We start from the raw sequence: 21,980 nt of genomic DNA on the forward strand, positions 1-21,980 counted from the left end.
ACACACTCAAGAGTTGTTATCTCACTTCTTTTTTATCTCTGAACTTGATATCCATAATCTAGGAAAAGAATGTGCCATTGCTAGGTGAAATCTTTACAGCTTTAGAGGTATAATCAGTGTAAGACCAATTGTACCATCTAGCCAGAAACCTGAGTTACCTTTTGGGGTATTATTTTGTTTGTTGTTTTGCTTTGTTTCTTTGTAGTGCTACCTTTTTGCCAAAGAAGTGGTTTACTGATCACTCCTAAGTGTTTAGTTATGCTCTGTTCTGGAAAGTAAGACAGGACAAAGAAGAAAGAGTACGGATCACGAGACAAGAGATTTAAAACCAACTCCAATTGGTTCACTGTGAAAAATGACAAAAAGTAACACTTTCTGGCTGATATAAGGTTTACTTCAGATGCTCGCTATCATTATAGAAAAGGGAAAAAAAACCACATGCAAAGGTCAGATTCTGTCACTATTACTCACTTTAGGCACTACCTTAACTTAACATGCCTCATGAAAAATTGAAGTCAAAATAATCTGACACATTATGGCAAAATGCCCTTTATCTAGCTCATACATCTATGAACAGACACTCCAATAACCATATTCAGGCTTTTAACGTTATTTTTAAAGACAATGTAGTGGACACAATTCTTTCATTCTTTTTCAGCAGTTTAAAACTGATCTTTATTGATATTAGACAAACTATTCCTGACTTTTAATGGTGAAGGACTATGCTAAATTCAAGTGTCTACATCTGAGATTTAGGAAAATACTTCTTACCACTCAGAATACTTATCTGAGAAATGTTTTAATTGAATAGATTGTAATTCTAGACCTAATAAAGTAAGCTTTCTCAGATGAAGTAGAATGATGGTTATAAATGTTTAAATTATAACTCAACACTCCTCCTACATTCTTCTGATGTGAAATGTTCAGCATAAAAGCAGTAAATACTGTCTGGTTGTTATTTTAGTCACTCTTAAAGTATTGATTTTTTACTAAACATAAGGAAATTAAAACCTTAAGGTGAAACCAATGTTTTTTCACAAGTTTACAGCCAAGTCAGTAGAAGGTTTGTTTAAAATATCATTCATAGCATATATTGACATTATAATATATCTGCTAATGATCAAACACAAAGGAAGATATAAGTGCACTTTACTACATATGCACATAAAAGAATATTATACCTGACTGTTTTAAAATTATATGTTTTAAGTGCTGTGATATTAAACATTTAATAATTTGGCAATTTCTTTCAAAGACAACTATTAAAATTAAGGAAGAAGAGGCCAAATGTCAGCTCTGCTGAACTCCAGCCCGGTCTTGAAGAGAAAGCATCTATGGGGAATGAGAACGAACCAATTTCTTCATTTTCTTGGACTAGATGAAGGTCAAATGTCTCCCACCATAAGATGGCTAAGTTCAGAGCTATTTAAGCTGAGGCCAGCTGCAGCTAATGATTCTTGATGATAAAAATCCACTGGAATACTCTATGTCCTTCCTTCTACCCAACCCCTGGCAAAAAATGACCCACTTTTAGGAGGTATTCAGATTCTACATTTGCTTTGCCCTATCTACATCTGAGCAATTTTGGACAATGAGGAAAAACCTATCCAGGTTCTCTTGTTTATGCAGTCTGCTGTTTAATGGTACAAAGGCTGAAACAGCACAAGTTATGCAGAGCTTCACTCTGTGCCTGCTTAAGGTGAAGGGTGTGGTTGCACACTGGTCGACAGAGCACAAGGAAACAGAGGTACTGTGAATCACACCTTTTCATCTTTACATCATCTGTAAATTCAGAGTTTTTAAGAGGAGCCATGTCAGACAGCTTATATATCTCATTCAAATGAAGGCTGCAGTATTTACCAACCGTCCTCACTGCAAAACACACTGTTTGAGATTAATGTCCCTGACCAGCAAATGCAGGGATGAGATGACACAGTTAGCCAGAATGGAATTTTAGATTTGGCACTGCTACTGAGCGGGTCCCATAAAGGAGATACAGAAGAGACTTAGAGAATACTGCTATCAGCAGCCAAGTTGTGACAGCAGTAAGGGGAACACTCTGTTTCTTCTCTTTGAAATACAAGAGCACATTCATGTGCTTGTTCCCCCATTCTACTCCTTACACACACAGCACTCCTTACTTTTTTGAAATGAAGTCCTATCCAGAATTTCTATTTCCTTTTGCCACATCATTAAAGGCAGTCCATATCACTATTAATATGCATGTTCATCACACCAGAATAGGTTCAGTTTTGATTTGGAAAAGATGCTCTGTATAAGGGGAAGACCAGTCCCTTGGGAGGCTGGGACTTGGCTGCAGGACCTTCTGTCAGCTCCTCACCTAAGTCTGAAAGAGGCCTCATCCATACATCTGGGTCTGAACTGAGGATCCAATACAATTTCAGCAGGAGGCTGGACATTTACAAGGTAGTTAAGTATGTAACATGCTTACAGAATTGGACTTTAATTCCTCTTTAATTACCCCATTTCCTCTCTCTCTTGCTACAGATCTGAAATTACCTGGATTGCTTCTAAATTGTATAATATTGCTTCTCTATTTCTGAAATACATAAAAATTTTTAAAAGGGGAGACTAGGAAATTAAAGAGACTCATGAAAATTTCATAGGTTCCACTGTCAAATTCTCCTACTTTTGTACATTGAAAGTCCAACCATTTATCTTGAGAGCCTTACTATCAGAATATCTTCCTTCCCAATATTTATCAAGTTCATCAGTGACCAGGGTTTTGTTAACAAATGTGGGCATGCACAGACACACAACACAAACTCATTTTGCAAAGGCAAGAAGGTAATTTTCACTGTATGTTTAAGATAGGGAGTTGCTGTCTCAGTTTGATATGAAAGATACAGAGCATTTTCCTCAAAATTACAGCTATTCCTTTTTTTCCCCACAGCACAATGAAGTTTCAATGAGTCAGTTTATCTGTGTAGATTGGTTTATGAATTGCATTAATTAATAACTGCATTCTTTGAAAAATGTAACCAGCTCTTTAGCATCTGTCCCAATCTTTTCTCTGTCTCAAATGACACTAAAAAAGGAATAAAGCACACTTTTATCAGTAATGCTACTTCACTATAGGAAGGTAAATGACAATTTGAAGTCTCTGAACACTGATTCCAATTGCTCCCCAGCAGCAGAAATAAAAAGTGGTTGTTGGGGTCAAAATCCCCAAATTGCCAGTGATGTTTAAATATTTCATCTTTAAATGTCAGCTGGACTAGTCAATAATTTAAAAGTTACCCATAACACTTCTGCCTTGACTGCACTGCACTGTAGAGAAAAGTAAAGATGATGACGCAAGGGGAAACAGAACACATCACCTGACTCATCCACACCCCATCTTAAACATGGTGAGGTCTAATTAATAATACTTTAGATATAAACTGAAGGAAATATTCTAAAGTACCACATAGTGAATTGAAGTAACGTGCAAAAGTTGCTGCTGAAAAAACACAATGCTTGAGTAAGCTGTCCACAGAAAACTGACATATCTTTCTTTGGGCTTAGATATCTATACGAAACTTTGGAATTTCAAGCAATTAAATCTTTCTAGGTAAAACACTTAGGAAAAAAAGTTATATTTGAGCATATTATGTATTAGTTATGTAAATTACAGCTTTAAACAGTTGTGATTTTGTACTTACTCTAAAATCAACAAATAATTTTAAAGTTGCAATTATGAGAAATCTAAAGTTACTACATAAGTAATATAGAGTTTATTTACCAAAAATAATTGCCTATATAGATAACTACATACATCCACACAGGAGTGGGACCTTTTCCTTTCTGCCTGCCATATTTTGACCCAAGAACAGGGAAAGAGGGATAAGGCAGAGTGTTGACACAATACTCCAGATAGTTACTGCTGCTCTTTCCTTCCTTAAGCAAGAGGAAGGGCTGGGATGGATATTGCAATTCTTATGAGTGCTTCTTGAGAAAAAGATACTGCAAGGGAAATTATGCTTACATTCCTGGCTCTACCAAAAACCAAAACCTGACTTTTAAGATGAATTATAGGTTAAATAATCAGCATTTTAAAATGTGTACTTAGCACTGTGGATAAATCTTATCCTGAAGATGATACATTTCAAAATTCTAATAAAAGATGATATCTGAGATATAAAAATGAACAATAAAATCGCACATTTTACCCTACAAAAACAATAAAAACTAACAGCTCTGTAACATTTCAGTCAATAAAGCAATGCAATTGAATTTATAACTTTGGTAAGGAGGCTCAAGAAAATCTAAATAAATTATTTCATGAAGTATTATAGCAAGAAACACTTGAAGAAAACTGTAGATAAATATGAATGCAATTGATTAACTAAAGAAAATAAGGACAAAGAATTAAATGCCAGGGCACACCTCTACAGATCTGTGAGGGCAGTCACATTACCAAACAACAAGGTATCCCCATGCCCAGTATGGGCAGGAGGGGAGAACACAGACAGGGCTCTCTGTTTCTCTGCTTACAAGACACAGAATGCCCAGGTTTGTATGAAGTGAGTAGGATTGTGTGGGGTTGGAAAGACTTTTGTCCATCTCCCACTCCACACCAGCTCAAATACCTCTTACCATGGCAGCATTCCAGAGGTGCTCCAGTGCATCTCCATGCTCACAGCAGAGCTCCACTGCCAGTTCTTGAGGAAACACTCTGCTACGTTATGGGTTTTGTAAATAGTGATACAGTGATTTCAATAACACTGTTTTGGTTTTAAAACCTCACTTGGATCTGAAATACAATGCAGTAATTTCTGGCTCATGTCAACTTTTTTTGGTGAAATATAAACAAATACTACCTTTTGCTGCAAACACTCAGTGATTCTGCAGCACTAGTGGTAGCACATACACAGTGCACATAAACTGGTGTTTAGAGCAGCATTACCCCAGATGAATTCTAATCTCAATCCTTACCCTAACCCTGGACCATTTCTTATCCTGGACTTGAAGATCAGTCACAAAGCCTCTTGAGCACAAATAAAATTTGAATTATAAGGAATTTCAGGGCTCCTTATTTTCCTTACCATATCTCATATACACAAGGAGGGAGCATAAGCCCATGTAATCATTCAGTGAGTTGTGGACTCAAAATACCTCTTTTCTTCTTTATCCTTTAGTTCTGTATTGAATTTGGACAAATCTTACAATAAATTTGTTTTATTTACTCAATGAATGATATTTTAAGGCAATGTGGTCTTCTTATGGTTAAGCAATGCAAAATAAATATATGGCTTCAATTCTGTATTGCTGGGTGCTAAAAATTAATTACATTATTAATTAAGTAATAATTCTACAAAATCATTTGTTAAAACCAGCTAACAATAGATCAATCATTACGTATGGCAATAACCAATTTTGGGGTGAAGGTGTTAGAAAGTATAACAAATAGTTCATAGCAGTGATATTTAATTTAAAAAGGTAAAAAAAAAAAGAAATCAAGTGTTTGAAAAACCTTCTGTCACTAAGCTGCCATCCAGAGCTGTGGCCTGGAAGTCACTTACAGACACCACACAGCCACAAGGTTGTTGGCACTTGGCTTTACCAAAATTAAAACCATGAGACAAAGGGGTAGAAGGGATGTAAAATGCAGCCAGTGCATGCCACTGCTGAGTGCATGCCTTTCATAGCCGTAATTTAAGAGATCAGAAGGGGGAAAAATGAAGCCCAATAAAAATGGAAAATGTTAGATTAATGACACAGTCATTAAAATAAAAAAGGTGGAGTTATAAGAGGAACGGCTCTTATTTGAATTATTGAAATTAAACAAGTTATTGTAACAATCATTCTAAAAATCACATTTTACTAAGTTCAAGGAAGGAAGGAAAAAAATAGAAATCTTCATGGGAATATTTCAAATTGTCAGTGGCTTTAAAAAAGTGATTTAAGATTTTCTCTTGTATCTTCTCTTTCAATTTTAGAATTTTAGTTGCCATATATTATAATGGTATTTTAGCTATAAAAGTAGTTTTCCACTCACTGTTCTCTTGCCTTTCAAGGAGACAAACAGTTTTTCTTTCCTCTAAATGAGCACAATAAAATGGGTAAGCTGTCTGGGGAAAAAGAACCCAGACAAACTGGTGGTATAAAGCTCAACAGAAAAATGTGGTACCGAGAAGAGGCGATCTAAAGCATGTTTACTGTATGCCATGTAATTTATTCTACCAGTCATGTTAGAATAAGAGTTTCTCACTGCTGAATTATCATTAGGTTTTGTTCAAAAACAAACCCATTGTTACTGCTGTCCCTGACAGTGTACCTTGAAGAAAGTGGGGGAGAAAATCTGCATGCAAAACTGTACCATGAAAATAATTATTTAATAAATAGTTAAACAAGGATTCTAAAATCTGGGGCCACCTCCTGCTAAAAGTCCCTACAAATCTGCTTCTATAAGCTCTATGCATGTCTGTATGCATTTTAGTAGACTAATTTTCAGCACTTCAGTAAGTATTCTTCTATCTTCTTGCAAACATTCCTGATGTATCAATAGAACTATCAGTTATGAAAAGATTGATATCAAGAGTCATCTAAATGAAAAATAGAATAAAAATGCAAACTATGGATGCATTTAGAAGAACCAAAGCTTCACAAGATTTTCCTCTCCCTAGCTGATGTAGGCAAACCAACAGATTGTCTTTCTGTCAGGCAAACCCTGATGGAGATAAATGTAAAGGCTGGAGTGCATGCCTAATTTTTACACACAAGCTGCAACCAGACCATGGATTTATGCTTCAAGGCAACCAGATTTCTCCTTGTGTACTCTTACAAACTGCTGCTGCACTCAGTCCATCTTGTTTAAATGCCTTTAAAACCACACACAGGCTCTGCCCCCTCCTCCACTCCTACTAATTATATACTTTTTGTTTGAAGAAGCAAGCCCTTTATTGCTCATAATTTTAGCTATCACTTGCTTGGGCACCTTCTACAGATCAATAGCACATAGTTAAGTAGATGAAAAGGCTAAATGTGATTGTCATTTGCAATTCAAGGTTCTGTGTTCTCCCCACATACACCCCCAACACCTTAAACTTTTAAGCACTGTGCTCGGATTTAATTTTAGAACACTGAATTCCTGTTGCAGGTATACAGTAGCAGTACATTCAAAACCTTTTGTCTTAAATTAGATATCTGTCATTTTTTAAGGCCAGAATACTGGCATAGGTTATAATAAAAACTAGCATCCAACCTGCAATTTTACAGATTCCATTGCTGGTGGCCATACATCTTTGATGGCAAAACTACATTGGTTGTAGCGCCATAAAATCAATAAATATTAACCTTTTCTGACACTTTCTGCACGGATGCTTTATCAGTCGCTGTCAGGTGATAGAACAGTCAGTGATATACTGTATTTTTCGGCTCAGAACCAAAACCAAACTAAGAAATCAATGCAGATTAACAAGCCTTTAAATACAAAAATTGGCAATGAAATTTTGGTTCTATACAATAAAAATTAAACCAAATCACAATACTGCAGAACCATAAATCTATTACAAATATTTCTAAAAAAGTGTGAAATATAAATACAGTACTTCTTATGGAAAATTAATCACAACAATGAAATGAAATCAGTTTTATATTTCATGACTGACTTACCTATTACAGCTTATAAAATAAAAAAATTACCCAATAATACAAATCCTGTATCTCAGTATTCTTTAGAAACTCAGAGTTCCTGGCTTGCTGAGAGACACTCATAACAGCTCAATACACTTAAAACTCAATTTCTAAACAATGCAAACAAAAAAATAAAACTTTACTGGAAAGTGAAAAGATATCATTTAAGTTACCTCCCACCTCATATAACTGTAACAATAACCATGTTTAGATGCTCCTAAGCATCTTAGAAGCCTAAGGCCTTTAATTATTGGAAAACATCTTGCTGTGTACAATCCATACTGTAGCAGGGTACAGATTGAAAACTTGGATTGGTTCTATTTTTCCCTGTCCTAAACACTGCAATTTCTTCTATATGACACTGTACTTGTTTACCAGAGCATTAGAAATTAGGTTTACTTATGTCTAATTCATGTTAATTTTTTATTAAAATATGAGCTAGTCAGATAGCATGGCCTTTCCAAAACACTTCAAACTTCTTAAAAGCTACCACGAATCTTGAAAGTTTAGGACATGTTTTATTATTTCTTCAAACATGGACTCTGGTAGTAATTTCTTGGACAACAATGGCTATATGGGTATATTTATAGTCAGGAAATCCTGAAAAAGAAGGACTATAATTTGGCTTTATTCATCCTATATGGCCAAAGCATCTTAGAACTTATCTGTAGTTTTTTAATCTGTTATCAAGTATCTTTCTAACAATGCAGGTGGAGCATTGGTGTAAAGGCAACAATTGCCTTCTTTTCAAAGTAAGAGATAGTACCTGAAACACTAAAGTAAATTAGCAAAACCTACTGGAAGTACAGAATTAATGTTCCACCAAATTTAGACATATATATGCCCAGTGAAGTCAGGAGCAGGTACACAACAGTATTTGGAGAAACAGGGAACTGCTTTGGGAAATGCAATATAATGCTGTGATATGCAAATGAAACATAAATTCAAAAGCACTATAAGCTTTATCAACATAAACTTTATATTTTAAACTGAAGTACAAATTTAAATTTGCTGTTTCTTTCTATAACATCTGCAATTCTAGATTAGTGAAGAAAGAGACCTACTTCTGCCAATCAGCATCAGGGGCAATCAAATTGCAAATTCTACAATGATTTCTTTAAAAAAAACACTGGCAAAAATAACTTTAATCAGCTCAGTTTATCTGTTAATGCTAATATTGAAAGGATCTGCATTTATTTTGAAAATCATCCCTAAGAAAAGAAAGAAAGAAAAAGAAAAGCTGTGAATTTAAGAAAGGATGAAGTCTAGAAGTTGAAAAAATTTAAAAATCATTTGAAAAAATCATTATGCCTAAAATTCTCTCATGTCACAATGTGGACATCTCCTTATAGCTTACTTCTGCATAGCAGAATCACCACAGAGAGATGGCACTGACATTGCAAAGTGGATCATCTTTAGATTGGGAGCCACTTGTGCACCTGCACAGCCATCTTTTGAAACCCACTTCATACCAGAGTCTGAATTGCCTTACATAAAAGCATCCCCCAAAATCAATCTTTTTTCTCCCAGTTTTTGGTGACAGTGTGGCAGCAAAATCAAAGTACTTTCAGAATCAGGAGGTCTAGGGTCTCCATCAAAGTGCCTTTTGCTCTCTCTGCTTTTCCAAGATTCTTAGGAACCTTATGGTGGTTATACCAAGTTATAACCATTTACTCTGTGTCCCTGAGTACTTGGCCAATATCTCAAACCTGACAATATCTTCCTGCAATTGGTGTTGACTGTTGCATACCAGCCATCAGATATGACAATAGCTTTATGCTCTATTTTTTTGTTAATTTTAGAATGATTGCATTTTATAATTTTAAAACTGATATCTCAAGACATTATAAGAAATATATGCAATCAGTTGGTCACTTACATAGCTCAAAGTTTTGCAGGAAGCAGCATATGCAACAAAATCCCCACCCCCCACAACTATAAAAGAGAACAGAGGATTGTGTTCCCCTGTCTTAGCCCCTGTCAGAGCCCTCCTGATCTGTACTACAAGTAGGGCTCTGCTGAATTACAGATAACTGAGATTTCATTATTTTCATATGCTGATAAACTTCTGACTTCACATTTCAGTATTTTTGTTTGAGTGGATAGAAGAACACAAACGGCTCAGCAAATTTTACTGACGATTTTGATAGTAGCTGAATTTGCTCAGAGGAAGGTGGACTACAAAAGAAAGGGTCAACAACAATTAATAGAACCCTGAATACTATTGTAACAGTAAGGATTTGTAGATAAATCCTTACCAGATGAGGCTAACTTGAGCTGACTAGAAGCAGCTTTATCCCACGGGCGCTTTGTGGTGGTGACATGCACTAATACGTGCGGACTCCAAATGTTTCACCACGGCTTCTCCTTTTAAATTTTACATTACTCTAACATTCCAGAAACTACTAAAACTATTTTACCGAGTGCACAATTGGTTGTTTAATACTCCTATCCCAACTTCAAATTCTTAAAATAGAGTTCTGAATTTCATATACACCAAATCCAAAGTCAATGTTACATTAAAAATATTTGCCTAAAACTTTTCAGTGTATCTTGAGATAACTTGATAATCAGTTTTGACTTTTTTTGCTATCAATAGATGCTTTCATTTTATGCTTCCTCTAGATACTATGACTTCAAAGTAGGTAAATTCTTTTACATCTCATAAAACCTGTTTTCTGAGAACTGTTATCTGCTATTAGTTCCCAGACTAATTAAGTAGTACCATTTCGGCAATGTATAAAAGAAGTAGGAGCATAGCTTAGCATGTAGTATGGTAGTTATCTCAATGATTCTTTGTAAGAATCATCTATAATCCCAAACACTTACAGGGCAACCCACTATTTTAACTATAGGAAAACTACTAAAAAACCCCTCTTCCATTAACAATATTTTAAGTTTCTGAAATGTTATTTAAGTAGGCATTGTGACAATCAGTACCTGATCTTATTTAAATACCAGAGAAGTCCTTTTAGCTATACACCTGTCCAGCAACTCTGCTTTTGGATGTCAGGGACCTCCTCTACTTTCCAAAGCCAAGGAACCAGAATTGCACCCACTTAAACCAGCAATACCTTTTTATGCAGACATGTGGAATGGTGATCTGAATTGTCTGAAGCCCAGAGCTTTTACTAATGCTCAGGTTCCTATGCAATTTATATGAAAATTGCAGTCACTTTAAGGTCTCTTTTTACTATCAGAGAAAATTATATGAAAATCATATTGTAATGACTCAGAGAATGAAAACATCTGTATTAAATCTGCAGTGGTTACTTAAGTACAAACCATTTCTTTGATGTTAGATATTGATGAGCACATACTCATTCCAATAAATGCAAGACATGCATAAAATATCTTAAATTCAGAAGATGTACTAAGAAAAAGGGGTTCCCCACTAACTGGCCACCTGGGAGTTAAGAGATATGATATCTGTCTCCATGGCTTTTTGACATGATATAAGAATTATAGACAGCCGACATGCAGTGTATTTATATGAGATATAGTTTCATATTATGCTCTTATATGTTCACCAAGAAAGTGAAGCAATCTTTCTTCTGTGAGACTTCTACCTATCTTCATTTCCTTTAGTGCAAACAATTATAGACAAGCTCCTCTCTGAACTGATAATTTTTTAGAGGTCATTCAGCCCATAATTTCAGGTCCTAGTCACTATCCTGATGGTCCTTCTTAGGAAATTGGACCCAGTGGGAACGTTTTTTCCTTCTGCTTAGTCTATGGGTCAGCATTTTCCTTCCCTTGTACTTCTTAATTCCCTTAAGTGGCAATTATTTAAGGTAGAGTTAGAGAAGGTGCAATCTACATTCATCCAATAAAACCTAAATATTAAAAAGGACAGAAAAATCCAGCATGGTTACTAAGGATATATGGGAGAGCATTTAGCATTTGAAAGGTACCAAAGATCTGGTAAATGAAAAGATGGAAAAAATTATGAAGAACTATTTGAAGTAAAATAGAAATTAGAAGTACAAAAGAACATGAGTATCAGATAGACAAGGCATCCTACTTAGAAAGGTCAAGAATCAAGATGCCATGTCAAGGAATTAATGGAAAGTCAGTGCAGCACAGATTGGATTAATGAAAGCAAACAAAAAGAAAGTCCAGAAGAAATTTTAAAAATCAGCATGGAATTGCAATGATTTGTGATTCATTGGAACAATTATTGCTGAGGGCTCTTCTCTTCACTCATGATCCAAAGTAGTAAAGCACCAAGCACAGAACTAACACAGTGCTTCAATCCCTCATACCTATGCTCTGGCTTTGGTTCAGGTATTTAATTAATTTACTTCACAGCTGCTGGTATGTGTTGGATTTGAGCTGGAAACTGTGTCATAGGGATGATTTTGCTAGTCCTGAGCAGCGTTTGCACCAAGTCAAGGCCTTTTCTGCTCCCTACCCCGCCATTGAGGGAACTGGGGGTACACAAGGAGTTGGGAGGGGACACAGCCAGGACAGCTGACCCAACTGACCAAAGGGACATTCCATACAACATGGCATCATTCTCAGCATGTAAAGTGGAGGGGAAAAGAAGCAAAGGGGGGTATGCTTGGAGTACTGGCATCTGTCTTCCCAAGCCACCATTGCATGCCACGGAGCCCAGCTTTCCTGTAGATAACACCTGCCAGGCCATGCCATGTGATGAATTAATTCCTTGAGTTGCTTTACCTAATAAACTGCCTTTATCTCAGCCTAGGAGCTTTCTCAGTTTTGAGACTGAGATTTAATCTTCTGATTCCCATCATCCGTCCATTGGTGGGAATGAGCGATTGGGGCGTGGCACTTAGCTGATAGCTGTAAACCACGACAACGTCAGCACTTTTCTGATTCTGAAATTATTTGCTATTATTTGTGCAGTAATGAAGCTACGACTAACAAATAAGTAATTTTGTGTAACTTATAAAAAACCTAAAACTCAGACAAAGACTTGCAAGCAGACACAAATAATAATAATTTAAGCTATTTATCAAGAATAATTTCAGTGCAAGTTGTTGGGATACCAGTAACATCTCACAGGAAGAAAAAGCATGAAGCATCCCCTAAATAATGCACAGCCACAGAAAAAGCCATCAAGAGGTGGTGGCATTTTGTAGGCAAAATACACCCTGCTATGGTTATTTGAAATAGAGTGCCCATAGGTCTTTGAAGCACTGTTAGTTCAACTCTGCAAGTGATGAAATAATTAGTTCATAATGAAGATAGCACAGTTGAGAAATTTATTATTTAGGTTTATTTATAGATATTTGTTATTTATATTTTCATTGGAATTAAATTTAAAAAAAGTACTTCTATCACATACAAGGAATACATAATTATTTTCAATAAAGTTTAAATATGTAAGTTACTAAATAAGTTTTATCTACTATATATATAAAAAATTTATCATACATTTTAAATAAAAAAATTCATTTCAGTCTTCAAGTGGTGTCTTATATTTGTTTTATATTTACTTTAATGAAAATTAAAAAATAAGATCTTAATATTTCTTAGAATTCCAGTATAACTTCCCTGGATGATAGACTAGGAGATCTAGAATTAAAAAAGTATAATAGGAAAGCAATTTAAATGTTCAGAGTATAGGACAATCTCCACAAAAAAATATCCTGAATTATTCCTGGGCACTAAACATCTTTATTTTTTTATTCTTCCTGTAAGATTATTACCTTTCTTTTTGTTTGTTTGAAAAGTTTTCTTGATGAGCTTGATATCCCATTTTTTGGTGCTATTCTCTGAATTTTAATATGTTGATATTCCAGTACTAGTATTTCCTTTTATTTACATTTGCTACAGACTGTTATGCATATATATCTTCTAGCACAATTAAATATTTTTGCCTATCTGGATGGCTGTCATGTCTTAAGGGCTTTCTTCTGCTTCTGCACTTAAATATTTCAGCCTTGCTTTTAAAGTTTTATGTTAGGATAGCCTATTTTTAGCTCCAAATAGGCAATAATGTGGCTCGTTCTTCATGAAGGATATTTTATCTATTAATATAATGAAATAGTATCTTGGAGTCAGATTACCTTCTTTTCATCGGTGAACATGACATCCTTGCAGCGGCACCAGTCTTTATGGATGCCAGCAGGGATCCAGCATGGGCAATGCAAGGAATTTGCAAAGCAGATGCTCATCCAAGGCTTCAACAAAAATTCAGACCTGAAGAGGATTTCTCTATTATCCACGGTGGCACAGCCCCCATGCAGACCAGCCAAACAGTTCCCACCTTTGGGAATTGGAATGCCACAGAGAGAAATGACAGGAAAGGAGGCACACGCCAACACCCAGATTAAATATTTAGGTATGGGCAAAGAGATTCATCTGCTCAGGAGCAATAGCTCACACCACAAAAATTAGTTGTCCTGTAACAAACTGGGATAGTTTTCAGAAAAGGAACGATGACTGCTAGGAGGGCCGTGGACAGAAGTGCACTGGAAAGAAAGCAGGATTGTGACTGCATGGTTCTGGTGCTCTACACAATATGGAAACCCCTGTGCAATGGCTCTGCAGCGTATGGCACACAACAGGACACCTGTTATACCTCCACTAGCAGAGGTATTAAGAGGTGTTCCACACTTTGGTCTAGGCAGTAGTTTCCTTTTCCTTTAAAACTATATTCTGAACATTTTTTTCTTTAGTGAGACTGATTGGCTTTCATTCTTATCTGAGAATACCTTTCACTTAAAGGATGTAACTAATATTAATAGTGGTGGGTTTTGAATATTAGATGATGTAATATTTGCATCAAAATATTTCAACACCTCCTTTCATGTCACTCAGCAGGAATATATGCTGATTGTTCAGGAAAAGCAACTAAGGAACTATGAAAGGAGTCCCTATGCTCTTCAACAGCAGCAGAAAAAGCAATATCCTAGGGGAAAAAAAAAAGACAAAGTACTTTCATGAAGTCAATTTTTTTTTTTCTACTTCACTTGTTACCTGGAAAGAACCAACTTTGATGTCATGACCACCCAGATAAATATCCTGGCTATGGAAGCTCTGCTAGGTATACAATGCCTTCTAAAAAATGACAGTTCTAAAAAAAATTACTTGTTTTTTTTTTTAAACACAGATTAATCCTTCCTGAAACACAATAATACATAATCTACATATGTTAAAAAGAACCTGGCTTTCTCCTTTACAAACAGAAAATCATTTATACTAGGTTTTTATTTCAAGCACACACTAAAATTATTATTCCTCACAAAAGAGGAAAGGGAGTGTCTGCCAATCAACATGACATACTATTGAAAGACTGGTACTAATAGCTATGACAAGAGCAAACCTGTTTGAAGCAGAGCTGCTGCTGCTTTTTTCTTTTTTTAAAGCATACCAGCCACCAAAAATAATGCTTTATCTGACTAGAAACCCAAGCAATATCCTGCTGCTGTAAAATCTTGCACCTGATTTGCCTATATCTAGCAATGATAATTTAAATATTGCTTCAAATGACAGCATTTAAAGTGTTTTATTTAAACAGTGATAAAGACTAAGAACATTAACTATTCAAAAAAAAGTTAAATACTCTTGCAAACAAAGCTGTGTATCTATTCTTTGGCGGTTTTACATCAGGTATGAATTACAAGTTTGTATAAGTACTCAACTGACTTGTATTTCCATTGCTGCATTTATAAATAGCATTTACTGATTTTATATTTTTGTCTTTTGATAAATTTAGATTAAATTTGGATTAAATTTGTATTTTGATAAAATTTGATAAATTTTAATAGAGTATTAGAGCAAACAGGCTTTTATTATTTAATTTTTCCTATTTTTTAACTCTATATTTTCTACTAAAGAATCAAAAAGACACAAAAGAAAGGAGTAGCAAGAAATATTTAGAAGTAGAAAAGCACTAGGATACTAATATAATCGCTATATTATCAGGTTCTGTGGGTCCAATTCACATTCTGAATAAGTCTGCAGTTTCCACTTGGTAATACAGTTACACCTTGATAAAATCACATAATAGATCACACCATAACTTTTAGCAATCAATTTTTTCTCTTAATAATTTGATAAATGTAGCTGTCAAGTGGGATAAAGATCACAATTTTATTTGGGATTAACTATTTGAACTTTCAGAATTCCATTCATGAATATTGCAACTGTTACAACTGATAGGATCACAATTTTGTCCCCTGTTGATGATGCAATCATGCTGCAGGTTGCTGGTACAGCCCTGTTTCTCAAAAGCCAAAGAAACTGAAAGAGAAATGTGTGGAAAGCATGGCCTTTTGAAAAGTGCACTTAAAAGTCTGGAAAAACACTTTCCAAGGATATATAAAAGAAAGAACAATAACACAGTAAGGGAACTGCCAGGGAAAGAGCAGGATTTTATACGGATTCTTTAAACACATTAAACAAATAAATAAATGCATGTTACAAGGTATTTTATCAGGCATTTACTGACATACCAGAAACAAACAGCTTAAGTGAGTGCATTTCCACTTCAGGCTCAAAGAGAGTAAAAATTTAGCACTGATGATGTGAATGTTGCCTCTCTGAGAAAGAACACTTTGGGGGACTTTCCTGTTTCCTCAGCTATTCCACTGTTATCATAACATACAAACAGATTCACAAACACAGCCCTTAACAGGAGGCTGTGGATTAACACTATTTGAAGGTTTAAGAGCAGAAAGGACTATTAGATAATAGTCTGACTTCTGGTATATCAAAGCCCCTTTACATTTTGCAGTGAACCCAGCAACCTTGGGCCCTCCTAAAACCTATTTTCCAGAAAGACATCCAGTCTTCTCAAGGCTCAAAGGAACAGAAGAAGAATAATTTCTTTTGCTAGTTGCTGCCAGAGCTCAATTGACCTCATATTTAAGTGTTTGCACCTTGTTTCTCATTTCAATTTGTCTGACTACGCTTTCAGTAACTGATTTTTCTTAGGCTTTTCTCAGCTAGACTAAGAGTAGCTCATGTCTGATATTTTCTCCCTGTGAAGCAACTCATACACTATAATCAAGTACCTATCTATCATTTGGTCATGAATTATGTAACTCTTCATGAACACTAAGCGTTCAATCACCACGTAGGCAGCCAACTGCCAAAACACAATCGTCACAATCTTTGTTCTGTGAATGCCCAACCCCAGAGGCACCTATAATTTTCACAGAGGCACAGGCACACAAAGCTGTACTTCCAAGCATTCCCCAAAACATGTCTGTGCAGAGCAGGGAAGCAGCTCACACTTTTAGTTCTGTCAGCATCCATAGGAGTAAGTGATCCTCCACTCCTACTCATGGGCTATGGGTGGTAGACTCTCACCACACACTGTAAATTTGAGTGCTTTGCAAGCATAGCATCACTGTCACAGGAAAAAAAAAAACCACAAAAACCTTACCAAAGAGTACAACGAGTTGGGCTGGCTTCACTGATTTTTTTTTTTTAATGACTTCCAAGAAGACTGCTAATTCTAAATTAAACAACACCAAATTTTCTGTTCAATGCCTTAAGCAGCTCCCTAATCACATAGCTGACCGTCATGAAGCATTTTACAGCAAGAGCTTTGTGACTTAAACCATGGAAGCATCGCACCTATTTTGCACATGAGAAAACTTGTACAAAAAACAGGACCATTATATCTTTTGCTGAGTGAAAAAACAGGTTATTCTGATTTCTAGGGTTGCATTCATTCTTGGAAATCATCTCCACTTTTACAGTGCAGCATGGAAATAATGATATGGAAAAAACCCTCAGTATCACTGCATAACTTTCAACATCATCACAAAACCAATAATGAGCAAACTGCTTCTCTTCTCTCTGAAGAGTTTTTTGCTTATGACCAGTTTAGTATCCACAGAAGGCTACTATGGCACACTGTGAGATGCCATGAACTCTGCAGCTATTGGAATAATGGAGATGCTCAGGCATAGATATTACACTGTTTGGACATAAATAATGCATCATAATAGTATCACAATGTTTATGAGACAAGAGCTCCTAAATGATGAACATTTAGTTCAAACTGAAATTATCTCTACCAAGTGATGGTGCTCCAAAGCAGACGAAGCACTGAGAAAGAAAACTAGAATACTGATCCCTGGCAAGATCTACCACAGGTATGGGTGGTAGATCTTCTCCTCTCCCACTTGACAAAGTATTCAGGTTCAGTTCAACTCAGTATTGCAATGTAGCATCAGTTAGAGTAAAACACATTCAAGAATTTTGGAAATGCAATGCACACAAGAATCAAAATATTTCTTCAATTTGCTTTGAGCCTCACAATTCAGACAAGCCCACTTTTTTTTTTTTTTTATAAAATTATCTCCTTTTTCGAAAAACTACTAAAATGATAGTCACCAACATGATATGACAATTCACTCATCTATTGCATTCATTTTCCATTTGTGTAATGACACACATTCAGATTTGCACATGGACAACAAGAATTTACATGAACAGCTTCCACTAGACCAAATTTCTATCACTTAAACATTACCTGCAGGATTCCTGAGCTTGCTCGTAAGCCCATTTATGTTCTTAGAACAGCTGTAAGATCTATCAGTATCTTAAAAGTGGTTTTAAAAAGAAAATAAATTCATATTGTGGATAATGGCTAACAGTCTCTGGATTCCTGGCTTTTTTTCCAACAAAATTTCAATTTTAACTCAAACTTTGAGTTGGGTCAGAGAATATCAAGAAATTGGCACCAAATTCCTACAGAACAACACACAGATATTTTTAAAAAACAGATTTGATGCTTCATATAAAAATTAAGGTTAAATCCATAAACTGGTATTTGAAGTGTATATCAAATTCAATTCCCAATTTTATGTGCACTGCATATATCGTTGTTGGCTTGTGTGCATTAAAAGTCTGTTGCTCAAATGTAATAAATTTTAAAAGTTAAAGACAAAAGTATAATCCAGACTGTTATGGTTTTAAAATATCTAAAATTTATAAGGAATATAGTTGTATTGTTAAATAACTCCCCCTATGACAGAGGGAACCTATAGCAAAAAGAGGAAAGAAAATCTGAAGACCTGGTTTGCTGGCATTTCTATATATCAATTTAGAACAGAACTGCTATCACCTTGCAATTACAGTATCATCCTCACAAATGTAAAAGCCAACTTCTTTTGCCTTCCATCTTCCACAGCCTCTCCCTTTGAAATGCAGCTTCCTCAAGCTCATTTTTACACTGACCCTATAAAGCAGTACAGTAGCTGCCAAAGAAAGTTAACTAGAAACCAATATTAGAGCATTATATTATTGTAGCAGGGCAGCTCACCCCCACCAGAGCTTATCTGTTGTTTGTTAACCAGTCAGATAACTCAAACAAGACAAGCTGTCTTACAGTGAGTTATTTTGGCACCATGGGGTTGACACCTCCCAACTGCCAATAAACATCTTACTAATGGAAGTGAGATCTGGAAAGATAAGCTGGATTTTTGACAGAGAGCTATATTTTAAAACCATATATACTTAAACTGTACATAAACTGATGTACTTTAAAACTGTAAGAGCCATACCAAACTCCCACAAAGCCGAAATTTTCTATACATTTCCCTGGAAATGTGTGGAGTTTCTCCCATGAGTAGGAACACCTGCTTTGCAGTTACTCCCCAGGGATTAAGTGAAGGAATGTGCACATTACCATGGTTTCAGTGATAAGTTAGATTTGACTCCTAATCAATACTATTTCTTTTTCTAGCTCTAATATAGGTACCTTGATATTGTGCATTTTTATGTTATGCTGTAATCTACTAGTAGTTCTTTTTCATTTTATACTGTGTAGTAAGTGGTTCTGATTAAGATATTTCATCTGCTATCTCTTGTCTGTTTAATAAATAATTCATTTTATAAACAGATCTGATTTGCCATCATTAGAACTTGCAGGCCAGGGTGATTCCTTGAACTTAAAACTGTTGCCAAAATCTGAGGCTAAGGCTTGTCTGAAGCTTCCAGTCTTCCCACAACACTTATAAAGACCATTAAATCTAAATTAGAAATCCAACTGTCAATCTCAATTTCACAGACAAGAAACAGACTTGACTTTTACTCCCAGTCACATCCCAAAGGTACCCCACAGCTCCATTCTTGATGAGGTGAGGTGAAGGAATTTTTGCCTGTCCTTCAAAGTGGCTGGAGTTGGTGTCTGTCTCTTTGTCAGTGAAGATACTTATTCTATCTGCTCAAAGAAGCAAAAGGCCAGCTTTCCTGTTACAAAGCAATATTAGAACATAAAAGACAGACAAATATGTTTAAGTTTAAAAAAAAAATCAATCTTGTATGACACTTTCATACTCCTATCATCCTAAGGGGTTCTATGTCGTGTTGTAGATTCTCCGTGGGTGCAGCCAATGACCAATAAGTCATCAGTAACTGTGAACCAGACACAGAACAAATCTTATTTTTATAAGGGATGTTAGCCAGGGCACAGGAGTTGTCCTTCATTCCTCTAAAAACCTTCTCTAAAACCTTTAACTCTCAGATGTCCAGCAGTCAGAAATGGATTGAAAAGAAGAAAATAAATTTCCCTTAATTTAACTGTGTTATGAATACACAATTATCACCCAGGTTTCTCTTTAATAGTGTTTCTTTTTGAAAGGAAAATACAGTATCATCCTTTCTGCAATGGAATGATGCAAACAATGTTTCAAGGCTTTTGTTGCATACCAGTCCTAGTTGAGCCTGACAATAATTAGGTGACAATCTGTTCCTCCTAGTCCTAATATATTTGCACAGTACCCTGTTTAGTGCAAGGGGATTTCTACAGCATAAGAGTGAATGTATAGAAAAGAAATATCATTAGGACACAACACACTGATGACTGTTTTCCTGTGTTACCAAGACAAGCAAGCTGAACAGTTTTAACCACAGCATGCTGCAATGAACAACTGAGTTATCCAGATATAGTCTTGAACTAATAATGGGAAAATGTACATAAAATGTTTGTAATATTGGAATGTTACTGATTCTATCACTGTTACAGCTCTCTGTTATATCTATCTGCCTATTGAAAGCATTTGATTTTTTCATATTAAGTGGGATTATTGTAGTAAAAATCCAACAATGACTGGATTTAAGCTCTGAGTTGAATATTCATTTGCTTTAGTGAGAACTATGGTGAAATGTGATCAGTTTTCTGACCTATTTTGAAATTGGTATTCTGCCAACTGGCATTTTGTTTGCACATCCAGATATTATCCACCATATGCTGACATGACATGATGATTGGTTCCAAAATGAAGTGGAATACTTGGCAAATAGAAATATATGGTACAAATAATACACTGCCTCTAGTCAGGAAAGCAAGCAGTCATTTTGAGAAGACTGAGAGGTTTTAAAATAACTACAGCGTACATACAGCACAAAGCTGCATGAAAACTCTCCAGGTTTTGTTTTTTTTACAGATGTAAGGGTATCAAAAACTAGGATATCAATTCCTAACACAAGATTCACATCTGACACAGGAGTACTAATAGTAATAATTCAATGGAAGATTAATTTGCATCTCAGGGAGACTCTGGCCCACATAGCTTCTTCCTCCTCTGGATTCCCCAACTCTTTCTTCTCACCATCTGTTCTTTTTTCCCACTGCTCTGACTTGTCTTTCCACTCAGTGATGTCTAAGTTATCTGCCTCTCCTGCATTAAGATCACATTTCATTCAAGCTCCACACTAATTTTATATTATTTCTCTTAACCTCCTACCACTGAATTATTTTTTTCTCCTAACTTGATGCTTCCATTAATCTTCTGCCTTGCACTCTGAACTGTAGAATCTATTAAAAAATAACCCAAAAGCAAAGAAAAACAAAAAAAAACTTGTTCCTAAGCAGAAAACACCCCATCTTTTTTCTTTTAATTCCTGTTTCCAAAACAATGTTTTTCTTTTGCATTCCTCCAGTGACTTCCATGTGTGTGCTCTCTAACACAAAGCCTGAAAAGATACATCTAAGTTGTTGGTTGAGCTCTGCTGTTCCATCTTTTAATGAGAAACAGTCTACTTTTTCTAATGAAATCTAAGAATTTTTAAAGCAGTGCATTAATTTGCAGCTGCATTTCCTATGGAATTTTGGGTTTTTTGTTCCTGGGGGAATAGCATAGGCAGAGGGACTTAATAAAAATGTTAAAAAATATTTCTCGCTAAAAGTTCAGCTAGATTTCAAAATGAGGCATCTAAATAGCATGCACTTCTGATGTTTATTGAACTGTAAGATTTGTTTGTATAACATGAATAGATTTCAGTGCTTAATACATAATCTTTAACCCTGGAAAACTTGAAGAGGATGAAGCCCATTTTGAAACCATGCATGCTCTTCTTCAGAATAAATGATAATAACTTCTTGTTTTGTTATTACAATCATTTAAGCA

At 35.5% G+C, this 21,980-nt stretch overlaps 1 protein-coding gene across 2 annotated transcripts in view; it reads right to left on the reverse strand.

Annotated features, from left to right (window-relative positions):
• ZNF407 (zinc finger protein 407) overlaps positions 1–21,980 on the reverse strand; it is a 335,063-nt gene that overhangs the window by 76,948 nt on the left and 236,135 nt on the right. The window lies entirely within an intron of this gene.

This window comes from Molothrus ater, chromosome 1 (genome assembly GCF_012460135.2).
Source record: "Molothrus ater isolate BHLD 08-10-18 breed brown headed cowbird chromosome 1, BPBGC_Mater_1.1, whole genome shotgun sequence".
NCBI lineage: Eukaryota > Metazoa > Chordata > Aves > Passeriformes > Icteridae > Molothrus > Molothrus ater.